Below are 14,680 nucleotides of genomic sequence, written 5' to 3' on the forward strand. Positions count from 1 at the left end.
GGCCCACAGGGAAATTCACAAGCTACCAAGCAGTATATAAAGTAACTAAAATAAGCCCCACATTTACCAGCTGCAACATTAAAGTGATGTACACATTAACAATCCAATAAAATAATATACATTATTCTGAAATGGGTCCATTCTGCATAATGAGAGCTTTTAATTTTGGTAGTTGAAGTATATTTTGATGCTGAGACATTTGTAATTTTACTTGATTAAAATGATTTACTTTTACTTGTAAGAGAGTATTTCTACAGTGTGGTACTGCAATGATTATCCACTGAGCAGACTAAGATCAGTTTTCAGCTGGCAGTGCAGCAGTATTAGAACATATTAGAAGAAATGTTACTCATCTCCCCATGATTTAATCAGTCTTTCCGGACCCGTAAGACTTTTTGAAAGTCTATTATTGTAATCAGTGATGTGATCCGATTCCTTATTGAGGAATATGTGAAGTGTCCAACACCACTGAAGTGTTTACTTTTAATTTGAGAAGCCTCTCAGGCCAGATTCACCTAAATAATTTGTTGGTTTCTTGTCGTTTCCAACAATATCATTATAAGGTGACCTCACACTGCAAAATCAGACTAGATAATCCTGAGTCTAAACAAAACTTGTCAGTGTGAAGTGGGAAACTGTGAAACTACTAGCGGCTCCGGCAGTCGAGACCTGGCGGTCAAATCTCACCCAAACCAAATTCTAGAAATGTCGCAGTTTTGGGGTCAGTCTGGCCCCGCATTGTTGCTTGGCTGGATTTCTGAAGTAGCATGCTACGCCATTGCCTGCTGGAAATGCCCGCCAGGGACAGTGTGTACAATGAACACACTTCCTGTGGAAAACATAAACAAAAAGAACAGCGCAGAGGCAGAAATGTATACTGCTCTGTACCTGGTAACTTAGAGACCACTGGAATATTGACAGTGCAGGTTAACATTTAGTATTGGTGAGGCACCCTGGTGATCCAGGTGTTTAAGTTGCTGACCATGTAATTGTAAAGTCTCTGAGTCCAGCTGGGGACCTTTGTGGCATGTCATTTCCCATCCATCTCTGCCTTTGTTTCCTATCAAATCCTAACTATGTTCTCCTTCGAAGAGAAATGAAATGGCCTAAAAATAACTACAGAAAAAAACATTTAGCTTTTTATAAAGCTCTTTATAAAGTCCTTCCTCATATGTGGATACTGCAATGAGTTCAAATTAGGTCTTTTTTTTATATTTTAACTTCATTCGCTTGGTAATGAAATGAGTTGTGATATTGACAAACGAGAGATGGATAGAAAAAGAAATGACTTGAACAGCAAACAAACATCACAAAAGACGAGGGAAAAAAGCAAACACCATCCAAATGTGAATTTTAGAATAAATGAGACACAGAAAATGGTGTTTCTTTGTCCCAGTAGATGACCAGTGACCATTAAACACAGCACAAAGGGAATCGAATTAGTGCGCAAGACAAATATTTTATGAAAAACCAGAGGAAAGGTGCACGTTCAACTCCACAATAACTCTGTCTCCTACAGTGACTCCACAAAATTGATAACTGCAGAAGTAATTTCTCTTGCTTTCATCTTTTAATCATCACTGTACTGAAAACAGCACACTGCAAACAAAATCCATTAACAATTTTCCTGGAAGCCATATAAAAAGAACCAATGTTGACTCTGTGCTGATACCATGGTGACCTCTGGGTCTATTGATTTATCATAAAGGAGAGCTAATATCTTGTTATCGGTCATTGCTGCAGTTGTCCCGAAAACTGTATCCAGTATATCTGGACCTGTACTTTTCAATGATGAATGATGCTATTTTAATGGTGGGCTTTCGCCATGCCTTTTGAGTTATTGAATAACAGTAATAGGGCTTAACAGGTGCACCTATTTGTGCCTGAACTTTCAAAAAGAGCATGTTCACTTTGCAGGGAGTGCCTCTTTGAATAATCATCTCTCGGTGTCCAGTGTTGTACAATAGGCCATTATTGGTTGCACAGGTAGAGTATTTTCAGACCTTATTGGCTCAGATTTAGCCTGAGCGTGGGTTGGGCTGTGCCATGTCATCTGGGGTCAGGCTGGAAGGTTGTTTCAGTCAATCCCACCGGAGCCAATTATGCACAAAAGGTGCACGGTGTGACATATGGCAGTCTCGGTGGCTGTCCTTCAAACAGGTTACACAGGTTTAAACCCCCGTGAAGGCAAGATTGACACTACTCTCACGTCTGTGCGGTAAATACCAGGCCACCATTGCCAGCAGCCGGCTAATTTAGCTTAGCATAAAGATTGGGAAACAAGGGGGAAACAGCTAGCCTGGCTCTGTCCAAAGGTAACAAAATCCACCTACCAGCACCTCTAAAGATCAGTTATTAACAGATTTTATCTCATTTATTTAATCCGTAACAAAGCTGAAGCGTAGAAACAACAATCTGACATTTTACGGAGGGTTTTGTACCTGACTATTTCTTGGTCTGGGCCATTAAATTCCTTGAGCCTCCCCTGGTTACCTGATAAGTGGTCTTGACCAAAAATGGTGCGCGGTGAACTCTAACATGCATATTTGTGCCAATAGCAAGCCGCCTTGACAGAGCAAGATTTCAAGGAAAGGAAATCCTGAGAATCCAAAATGGAGGAGGTTATTGTAGCTTATTAGTTGTGTTGCACGCTCTACTTTAATTTAACCTCCTATGTTAGAATATAAACTGCTCCACAAAAGAGACGTGGTTCGCCAACAATTAGCTGTTAGCAAGCATGCTACCTCGGAGAGCTTTTTTTCCCCTCTAAAGTAGCTTTTTACTATATGAAACGATGTAGAAATCCAAATACAGAATACCAGAGGTGAGTAAATGTCATCGTAAGACAAGATACAAAGAAGCCCCCTGGAGCTACTATAAGTAACTGACTGGCGCTAGCATGTCCCAGGCTTGCTAGTGTGTCAGTGGCTGGCTATAGTTTACAAACTAGCCTTGTGAGGAGACGTGCAGATGAATTTTTTGCCAATTTCTAATGTGACCTTAGTCAAGATGCTTCATCCCAGGTTCAAACAAGCATTCTTTAGATTTACTAGGGTAAGTTTTGATTATCCAGGGTAAATCTAAACTAAACCGTCTGACCTTCCTACACTGGTCAAACATCCGAAAATAGTGTCAGACATTTTAGTCATATTTATACAACTTTACACAAAAATTCTTAGAGACGCTGAAAGAGCCTCTTGAGTAACGTCACCCATCTATGCCACAGCTCTATCAGCGCGGGGCTCGAGGCACGGAGCGCTTTCGAAGACAACTTCACCTCCCTGACAAAGCAAATCAAGCCCTCCTGCTGGAACTGAAAGCAACAGCGTAGCGGGCCAGGAGGAGAGAAAGAATGGGGATGGGGTGAAGATGACTAGAGGAGAGAAAGAATGATAGAAAAAAGGAGACAGACGGAGGGAGCAAAATGTGAAGATGGAGACAAAGATTGTCGATGAGAACGAGGGAGAGAGGTAGCGTAGTAAAGTGAATTAGCTCCAGTGGATAAGGAGCTCTTTGCTGACTGCCAACTTTGCTAATCCCTCTCACATCTGGCTGGGAGAGAAACTGTGTGTAAATGTATGTGGGAGTGCCATTGTAGGGCAGCATGCATGTGTGTACAGTTGAATTTGTGAGTGTGAGGGTCTGCGTATCAGCTGTGCTCTGCTCATATGTCCATGTGTGTGCCCGTGTATTCTGCGTGGGCGCACGTATGTAAATGTATGCACGTGTGCATATAAACGCCATTCGTGCGTGTGTGTGTGTGTGTGTGTGTGTGTGTGTGTGTCTGCCTCCCACAGCACAGAGCTGCTCTCAGAGCGGAAAAATTGTCAGACTGAAACCAAACCAACCTGCTGCCCCCCTGGAGCTTTATTGGCTTAGCATGGTGAATTGTTTCTGTGGGATAATAACCTCATCTCCAAAGAAAAAAGCTTTCTTTTCAGCTCTACCAATGTCTCTTAGAGTAAATCTCGTGGATTTTTGGCATAAAGGAGCATATAACTTTTGATACAGTGACTACAATATATGACAATTAAAGGTCATTTAAATCAATTAAAGCCAAGTATCACAAATTGTGCCTTGTGGGGAAAAATAAAATTAATTAGTTGAAATAAAATAATATGTATAGGTAGAAATAATATATACCACGAGGAACAGAAAATAACAGTGATAATAGGTTTGTACTGTTAATTACTGTTTTAAATCAACACACTAAGCCACTGTGCCTATTCAAGAGCTGGATAACTATTCCAAATACCAAAGGTTGTTCTGTAGAAGAAAGATATATAAATACATATATATGTATATATATATATATATATCTTGTTAATTCAAGAGCTCCACCTTGTGAGGTCAGACAGGCTTCAGATGTTGCAAGTGTGTGTAATATATTGTCAGTTGGAGTACCTTGAAATTGGAGCAAATGGAAGGGGGTCAGGGCAGGGCTAATGTGGTCATCTTTTCAGTCCAGGTTCGCATTCTCGCAGCCGCATTTTGGGCGCGCTGCACTTGAACCAAGCTACACTTAGATGACGTCAGGGACAAGAGTCTCGCAAGTCAAATACGTCTCATGGCAGGAGTTGGATACATTTTTCCAGTATTCTTGCATAGTTGAGGTGAAAAGTCCCTGAAAAACTGGTTATTTTTGAATTAATGAATCAATGATTTTGCAGGGGTATTATAATACAGGAATTCTGTGAAATTATTAATTTTAGACAAATTCTTTGTAAGTCCTAATTTAAATTGTATACTTGTATTTCCCTGTTCTTTTTAAAACCTTTTCTGGGTTTTCAGCGGTTAAAGGCTTCTATGTCTATGCCTGTACTTTAATTTTGCTGTTAGTGAAAGTGAATTGCTTCTTTTTCATGCTTTCATGTAGCTGCTTTTGTTTTAAATGGCATTTGGCTTTTGTTTTACAACACCTTTCTTGCTTTATTCCTCTTCATCACTGATATTAAGTGTGCACGGTCATTACTGTACTCATTACAATTAAGTTTATTCCTTTTTAATGGTACTGTATGTATTTCACATAACTGCGGAAAACCTGCCAATTTGGAGGGAATATATTAAACCAAAGAGATCTAGTGGAGCATGCTAGGTGGGCCCCTGAGCACTCAACTTGGCCTGCATTTAATAATAAAACCACTTTGGTCAGCTGGCGCTGTCATAAATATTAACAAGTTATGGGCGATCCTACAAGTATATCAGTGCTGTACTCACTCATTCATCAGACCAACTCATCTGCAAATCCATCCCTGGAAAGACTCCCCTTTATCTGAGTTCACCGCTCCACATCTCCACCAGCTCCAGCAATTTCAACCTCTTCCCCTCCTCCTCCCCCACAGCTCACACCTCCTTTGGCTGTAACCCACTCCACTGTGCGACTGGCAGAGACTGCAATGATTTCCAAAATCCCTGAAATTGATCTTTTCATCCGAGCCATATCCTTTAAAAAGAGGCTAGTTACTTTCTTTCAGAACACTTTCTGGTTCCTGCACATGCTGCATTTCGTACATTTTCTGAATCACTGAGGCCTTTTCGTTCTCTACGTCGTGTGCTTCGATAGTGCTTCCTTTTCGATAGAATCTACTGTATGTGGTTCAAATTCCATCATTAGCCAGAGCATCGCTATTTTTCCCTCTTTGCGACTCGATCCCAGCTCTGCCCCTGGTTCCACTGTCACTGCAAAGTGGAATTTATGCCCAGCTAACCCAAAAGGTTAAACAACTAAATGAAACTAATGAAATAATAATAATGCATCACTGGTGGAAGCAACATAATGAGGGCATTATGATAATTAAACATCCTAATAAGCCTAGGTCATATTTAATCTCTTTTAGCTTGAGGTCAGCAGATGTGGAGGATGCTTCATTATAGAAACATCACTAATAGAATCAACACAATTGTTTTCTGTATGGTGACGCCACGTACAACCCACTTAACCTTGATATTCTGTCATGAGACCCAGTTCTGGATCTGCTCTGCTGAGATTTAACATTAATTGTCCTTCATGCAGTTCTAGTTTCCAACTTCTACTGAGGCCGATCTCCACTGAAAGTCATTAATCAAGGTTTTAATTTCCTGGGTTGTCTGATCTTACCTTAAAATTTTTTTGCAGTTAGATAAAAATTGTGTTGTGAGGCAACAATGATCTGATCTCTGTTCCTTCACACCACTGACTGGAGCGGGATTAGTACATTGGGCAGATATATCAGCGGGCCTCTGCTGAAGATGCTGACTATTTGGTTCTTGACTCAGTTTTGAGGAAAGATTGGCTTATTAATAAAGACTTGAAAATGACAGATTTGACCAAGAAAAGGTCTGGTGAATGAGTCTCTCTTTAGGGGGAAGACACCTCTTTGTAAAATCTGCAAGTAATGTTTTCTACTGTGTAAAATACATGTCACTTCCCTATCAAATTCGGAAGCAACCAGAAATTACTACAATATGGGCTACACTTGGACACCATACACCCTCTCAGGGTACAGTGAGACCACAGTATTTTTGACTAAAGCAGGTAGTGGTGTATGAATGTAATTTATGAGAGATACGATTTGCTTGTCATGTGAGAGTTTCCTATCATTTATAATGTTCAAGTGCAGTTGTGTTTCTGTCGGCCATCTCTCAATTGATAGATTTATTATACGTATTATACTGTACGGTAGCAGAGAGAACTGAAAGCAGTGCAGCTGAGGAAAACACACATACAGTAAATCTCTGACGGCGGATCTTTGACAGCACATACCTTGCATTTAGAGGATAATGCTGGAAATGAAAAAAAAAACAAACAAAAAAATCCACACAAACAAGATACAACTTCACCAGGTTCACAACACATACAGCAAGTGGGATATAGAAGACAACACCAGAAGTACAGGGAGGCGGCACGTCGTTCACAACTCAAAAGAACTTCCTGGGGGACATCAGATGAACACACACAGACATACGATGTGCGGAAGCTGACCACTGGTCCATGCTGTAAATGAACAATTTCTAGTTTTAGTATTGTTACTGGAAATAAACCTAGCCTCTCACTAATTACTAGCCTGTTCATCAGTGTTGAGTCCCCCCTGGAAACTTCCATCGTTGTGTACAGCAGCCTTCCTCTACTTGCGTTTTCCTATTTAAATGAATTTCTGCATGCCGGGTATTTGTTGTCAAATGTGTAATAATCAGCATGTGTTTTGAACCGTGTAATTAATGTGTGGTCAAGGTCCTGAAAATGCTTTATTCAGTTTCTTGTGTTTTCTTAAGTTACAGTACACACTAAGCCGTGCGAAGTGGAGTTCCGGGGGTAATGAATAAACCTCCCCCCCGGGGTTAAGGTGGAAATAAAAGTGTACAGTGGAAACAGAGATGATAATGATTAGCAGCATCAGTTGATTAGCAGCATCAGTTGGTACCGCAAGTGTAGCAGCAGCATAAAAGACCAGGAGAGTGTATTAATTAACATCTTCAAGCAGCTATAATCAATACTTACCAGCTGCAACAGTGTGGCTGGTATCTCTTTCAGCTTGGGAGTCTGTGTGTGTGTGTGTGTGTGTGTGTGTGTGTGTGTGTGTGTGTGTGTGTGATGACACCTACTGTGGCGGGAAGTACCAAAGAGACGGTTTTGAGTATTTATACAGCAAAGCACAACACATCAAATGACAACGTCTAATGGGGAAGGGGTTGCTCAGAGTGTTGAACACACAAAGAATTATCACTGGACTCTGCAGCTCCCCTCGGCTTTCCAGATCCTCATAGTGTGACGGGTAGAGAGTTTCCACCCATGGTTTGGCTCTCCGGCCGCAACCTTGATGTTTTGGCGCGCCCTGAGCGCTCCCATCGCGTCTTTGTTCAGCGGCAGCCGGCGGCTGTTTTCAGTGGAAAAACTTTTCACGAATGAAAATGAATGAAAGTGGTGCTCTTAACTGCCGGACGTGTTAATAGGCATCTGTTTACTGACAAGCTCAACATATCAACTTAAAAGGTGACAGTAATGTCCGTGAGTTACTCACTCACTTGTTTTCACCGCCATCAAGTGTTAAAAAAATCAGTTATTGCAGCTTTAAATAGACCATCTTATTGCAAAAAAGTGAATTTAATATATTGTATGTTGCAGTAAGTAGCGTTAATTAGCTTGCTTTGCTTCCTTTTTTCCCCAAAGATGAATGAATAATTAAGCTAACCATAATTTGATTTCTGAGAAAATAACAATGACTATTTTTTCAACCATATTCATTAAGCCCTATTACCTGTCTGGACACATACTTGACCCCGAACTCCTCATCCGTTGATGCGTTGGTATCAGTTTTGCTCCTATGTGCTTTTCAGAACTAAATTACAAAGTAAATGAATTACGAATTACCACAAATAATTTCTCAACAAGAGCGACATACTTATTTGCCTGTTTAAGAAACACTTAAGGATTCATTATTATGCTGTGGAGATTTTGCTGATTATTAGTCAACTCGTCAGTGAAGAAAGTGTTCAGGAGCCCAAGATGTCTTATGCTGAAAATATTAACGAAGTTTGGCCAAGGAGAATGGCGAAATGATCAATACAAGTTTAAGTTTTGACCAATAATCAGCAAAATCTCCACGACAATTTGTCGTCATGAACAGGATCAGTACCATAAGTGTGAGCAGCACATTTGACAATTGCAAGCTGAGAGGGGGGGGCGCAAAATAGCATCTAATAGGTCTTTTACCAAAGCGTGACGCTGTAGCGGTCTGCCAGAAGATGACATGAAGCCTCTCATCTTCCATAGCTGTCTGAAATCATGAGCGGCGCCAAACGCGTATCTGGAGTCAGCGCAGCTAGTGGCGACCTTATCAGAAGCAAGAATACAGGCTCTGGTGGGAGCACACAGCTCTAGAGCCTGTTGCTGAAGCTCCAGGGGGGCCGAGCTGGCGCTTCAGCCCCTTCCCAGTCGTCCGCGACTGAACGGCCGGCCTGGTGTATGTTATCAGGTGGTCCGCTGGCCGAACCGTCTTAAAGAACCATTTCAGAATAAGGTATCGGTGTCTGCAATAGGTCTGGCCTTCGGAATGCACACATATCAATAGTAGCAACGCCGTCATGCTCGTAATCTACATCAATCAATGGAAGGAGAGTAGCGGGAGAAAATGGGGGTGAGCGTCTTAGAGTTATGTGGGGACCGGAGAGAATTAAAGCCTCGTAACCTGAGTGGCGAGCTGACGTCATGTGTTGAGTAGCACATTTTATCATAAAATGCATGTCCTCATTTTACCCTAATTTTGAAACATGTTTCCCAATGGGGGAAATTTCATGTTGCCATTGCTGCTACAGCACACACGGAATTACAGTTATTGCATTACAGCCAGGTAAATTTCCCAAACCCAATTTACTCTAGTTTTTCCACTTCTATGCTATGGCAGCTGTGTTGTGGACAGACAGATGATGATTAAAATTAATATCATCAGACACAGATTACGCACACAATGACCCACATCTGACACAGACACAAACACACACACATACTGTACAGTACATGTGCTAATACACAACACACATGCCGCACAGATTGACTGGCAAGTCTAGTGTGTGTCAGAGTGTGTGTATCTGTTGCTATATTATGGGGTCAGTCATTAGTGATATTGGTTTTCAGCAGCTGTTGCTCTGTTCTGTTTCAACAGCAGGATACGGGATGATCTCTCTCCCTCTCACTTCTGTGTGTGTCTGTGTGTGTGTGTGTGTGTGTGTGTGTGTGAACAAAGTCAAAATAGGGAACAACAGTTTTCCCAGGCACTTCTTGCTGTTGTATTTTACAATGATAAAACTTAAACATCACATTAAGTTACGTACTCAAGTGTCAGTCATACTTTTCATGTGCATCTGTCCATGCTCACGAGGGTGTTGTATTCGTGCACCGTATACACGATCAAAAAGGTGAATATGTCAATGTATGGATACACCCAGTGTGTTATAAAGAGAACTATGTGCATGTCCACTGTCTCTTTGAACAACCGTTTTGTAGTATATCCGGCTATATAGTGTAAAGACAAGCAAGTTGTAGGGAACGCACATCCAAAAAAAATTACAGGAGCTGGATCCAAAAAAAAAAACCAAAAAAAATCCCACTGAAGGCAGACAAAAAGAAAAAAGAAATATACAGGAGCTTATTAAATCATGACTCTGAATCATGCATTCGCATTTCATTCACAAAGACATCAACTTCACAAAGACAATTTCGTAGAAATACACTTCTGAAAATGAGTTTTTACTTTGCTTTATTGCCCACTTTAGGCATTTTGAAATATATTTGAATTTTTATAGCATTTCTGAAACAGGCAATATAAACAATAAAACATAATAATGAAAACGTATTTGTATATTTTACCTTATTTTTATGCAGCAGTAGATATTTAAATGATACAAAGAGCAATTGCTATTAATAGCCAGAAATAAACAAAAGGACAAAAGCCTGAAAAGTATTCCTGACAGAACACTTGCTGCCTCAAGGTCGAATAAATAGCTGCTGTGTAGTTTTTGATCATACCACATGATCTTCATCAGCAGATGAAGTCTGCCAGTTGTCATGAAACTAAATATCTTTAAGTTTACTTTTTCTCTCATATATTTATGAAGGTACTTTCAGGTGAAGTAAATTGTTGTTCTGCTTTCCCCCGAAAGTCAGTACAATGCCTCGCATGAAACACCTGGTTTTTATTTTAGTCCTAGTTGGTGATAATAACCTTTGCTCTCTGAGTGAAACTTGAAAAGTCATACTGTATGAAAAAAAAATGAAAAAAACTAAATGGATTAACAACGTAGATCCCCACTAAATTACCTCCACATCACTTAAGGTAAATTATTACTAATCTCAGCTTCCTGGTACAAAATGAGCCGAATGTGTAATGTTCATGGGGGTTATAACGCTTAAAGTGGGTGTGTCTGTTAGTGGGCCTTTATATTTTTTGCTGCTGGGTAAAAAAAAAAAGTAATTTCTAAAAAAAAAAAACTAATTCAGGTTTTAAGATGAACAATTCCATATTCAGATAAAAAAAAAAAAAAATCAAAGTGACTGCATTTCCAAAAATCTACAGGGTGATATGAATGAGTCCCCCGGGTCCTGGGTTCTCTCAGAGGTCACTGGATTTAATTATGACACAGAAACTGTAATTTTTCAATTGCAAATTGTATTTTCGGAAAATGAAAAGCAGCCACAATGGGAATGTAGATTCTACACCCGAGCGCTTCAGTGGAAATAACTCCACATTTTGTAGTTTTAGCGGGAGATAAGGCTAATGTGGTCATCCTTGGGGGAAGTAAAGGCTCTATGGTAATTTCCTTTAGAAATAGCAGCTTCCACAGGCTGTAGCAGTTAGTGAGATAGATGGTCCAGTTGAGATGAGGGAAAACCACAACTCAGCATTTCTTACTTTATCTATTAGAGTGGTAATATTGCATGATCAAGGGTGGGACAGATTCACTCACACTCTCACTAACCCTCTCAATGCCCCCCTCCCCACACTGTCTGTCCATTATGTTGAGTAATGAGTGCAGAGTTTCCAGTCCATTCAATACTCACTGTCCTCTTAAACTGATGCACCAAACTCCAGGTGATTGTCCTGCCGGTCTGCTGGATGTAAAATGAGGAGGGGAAAAGCCGCACAAATCTGTCTGCAGGGTGCAACAATGTTGAGTAGCATTGAACAGTTATTATCCGAAATGAATTGTTACCCTTTAGGGTCGGGTTATACCAGACAAGAAGTGGTTTGTACAACGTGTCCAACCACATCAGAAATCAAAAGTGTTAGTACTGCATGGCCACACTGAAAGCCGGCTGTCATAGAGAGGGAGGGGCTGGTGATGCCATTCAAGAGCTGGGGGAATGGTGCACATTTTCAAGCAATGTCTCCTGGAAGACATTCATTGTTTTGCACTAAGTTGTTCACCTGAAGAGAGCCACAAAATAGTTGAAAAAAAGAAAGAGACGGGGAAAGACGTTCAAATACCCCGTTTACTTTCTCGCCGCTGGCCAATCACAACGGGAAGTGGGTGTGAATGTCAGATGCAGCTGCCCCCAGTCGGAGGGGGAATTCAGAAAGGTTTGGGGGAGGGGATTTCTGAGGCTATCCAACCATCCGACAAGCAGTTGGATGGAAGGGACCGCTCCCTTTGCTCAACTTTAACTTGACGACTGTATGGCTAAGCTCACATAGCACGGTCATACACCTTGAGCATTTAACCGCTAGACCTCTTCATTGAATGGACACGGTCTGAAGGAAAACACAACACAAAGTTGTTGTCCTACTTTGTCAGAAATGCAACAGAAGGGCATCTGTTGTATCTGTTCAAGTGCCACCAAACAAATGCTCATTGTTTTAAAAAATAATGACACGAATAGTTTTCCACACAACGGGCGGGACGCAGTAACAGAAGCTGGTTACCTGCTACCGTAGCCGCTCCATCTTGTTGCGTTACTTCTCTGCAATATTTAAAACTGATCCACTGTAGTGAGATGCCAAACATTTTGTCAACTAATTTTTGATAAACGAAGGCGATTTTGTGGCGGTTTTACTGTAAAATTCGCCCGTGCCATTTCAACATTTTTAGTGTAACGCTGCAGCAGAGGGACGTTCCCTTTGCGTAGGCAGCTACTCAGCGCAGCTCTGGTACGGCTGCAGGAGCGTGGACAGTAAACACTCCAGGTTGCCGGAATGGCAGACCCCGCCACTGACAACGAAACAGGAAAAACAGGGTTGGATTTCATAAAAATATTAGGGATTATAACTTTAAATGCTGTGTCCTTTGATTAGGTGGCATTCAGAGACCCCAGAAACTTGCAAATGACTGGCATTTTGCTTATGTAGACTTGAGGTCTGGCTTAGACTTTACTTGAATGACTAAAGAAAAACTAATTTTTATTCAGTAGCCTAGAGCAAAAGTAGGCACCCATGCGTCACTGTGAGTAGGCATACATGTTATCATTTTTTTTTACTGGCCAAAAAAGCTACACCAGTTCATTTGAACGATTTGTTCTCCTCCTCTGTGGGTGAAAATGTATTAGTCACTGAATCATGTGGTTTAATCGCTAGCTGGAAGGAAAAACTTGCCACAAATACATTTTGAAATGAAACATCATTAACTCAACAGAGCTGATGTAACCTGGCTTATCTTCGGAGCAATTTCAGAAGAGCAAACATGTGCGGTATCGATCCACTGCACGGTTATTTGTAGTTGTATGCAGTCACCTGATATCCATCACTCTTTTTCATGGCAGAAAGAAAAGTAGCACCGGTTCAGCTGAGAGAGAGACGGGCAGACAGACAGACAGACAGACAGACAGACAGATACTGGTATGTGTTTGTGTATGTGCTTCTGCACTTTTTGCATGTTGCCAGCCAAATGCCTAAATTGTAATCGTGTGTGTGTGTCAGTTACCACAGTGTGCGTAAGTGGATTAGCAACAATGAGCACTCTGTGATGAAAAGACAATAGACTTGCATTCCCTCTGCATCCCTGCATCGCTCCCTCTCTCTCTCTCTCTTTTTGCCCCCCCCTTCTCTCTCTACAACACTTTCTCTCTCTCTGTCTCTCTGTTTAATGGATTGTGTTTCTGTTCACCTACCTCCATCTATTTCTGACTCTTTTTCTTTCTAATTCCCATTCAAACATAACCACATAAACTTGTATTTGAGTGTGTGTGAGTGTGTGCGTGCGTGTGTGTGTGTGTGTGTGTGTGTGTGCATGAGAGAAAAATAAAGACAGAGAGAGAGCAGTCCAGTGGTTATTAATCAGTAATTAGTGCTCTGCAATGTGTTGAAGATTAATTTACTGATTCTTCTATCGTCCATCTGCTGTCTACACAAACACGTACGCGCCTGTGCGCAAGACACACACACACACACACACACGTACACACACACACACACACACGAACACACAAAGCCTCTCTATCTTTTGCCGGTAGTCTTAGTCTGATTCCATGGTGTGTTTTGCTGATTTTCTGATCAGTCTGGTTCTGCTGGACTCAGCCTCCCTGCGGCTGCATAACCGAGTCGTCCCAAACTCTTTCTCAGACGATAAGCGGCGGGCCGCCGGCAGACCCCCGCAGCCTCACTGCGACCGCTTTGTTACTCGACGGGGACACGAAGAAGAAGAAGAAGAAGAAGCAGAGTTTCAACCAGGTCTCCATTTATGGGCAACCATGTCATCATCATTATGATAAATGTGCTGGTGTTATAGCTCTTATACTCGAAACACCTGAGGTTTGTTTGATTTTGTCTTTTGTCCTTATCATTCAGTGCAAAATCTGATGAATCTGAGCTCTTTTTATTCTTTTTCTCGTACTCATGCTCATGGTGACTCTTCAATTGTTGTTATGTTTAGCTTTTATACTAACGTAATTCCAAAGACGTTGAATACACAATTTACTGTGTAGGGCGACAAATTTAAAAGCCCAAATCATTAATTTGGCCTTCAATGAATCGTAAAGAGAGTACATCAACCAGATATGCAAAAATGTCCATGACTCTAAATGGTAAAGTTGCGAGATTTAAATAAAGCATTTTTTAAACACTGGTTAACTCTAAGAAAGTAGATTCTTTAGGAGATATGTTTGATTGCTACATAATGTTACGTCTGAACAGTCACGTTAGACCTGTTAAGGGTGAAATATTTATTTCTATAGTCTACCTATAGATTATCAGTAAATCATTTTCTTCTCTTCACT

Source organism: Xiphias gladius, chromosome 4, assembly GCF_016859285.1.
Source record: "Xiphias gladius isolate SHS-SW01 ecotype Sanya breed wild chromosome 4, ASM1685928v1, whole genome shotgun sequence".
Classification (NCBI taxonomy): domain Eukaryota; kingdom Metazoa; phylum Chordata; class Actinopteri; order Istiophoriformes; family Xiphiidae; genus Xiphias; species Xiphias gladius.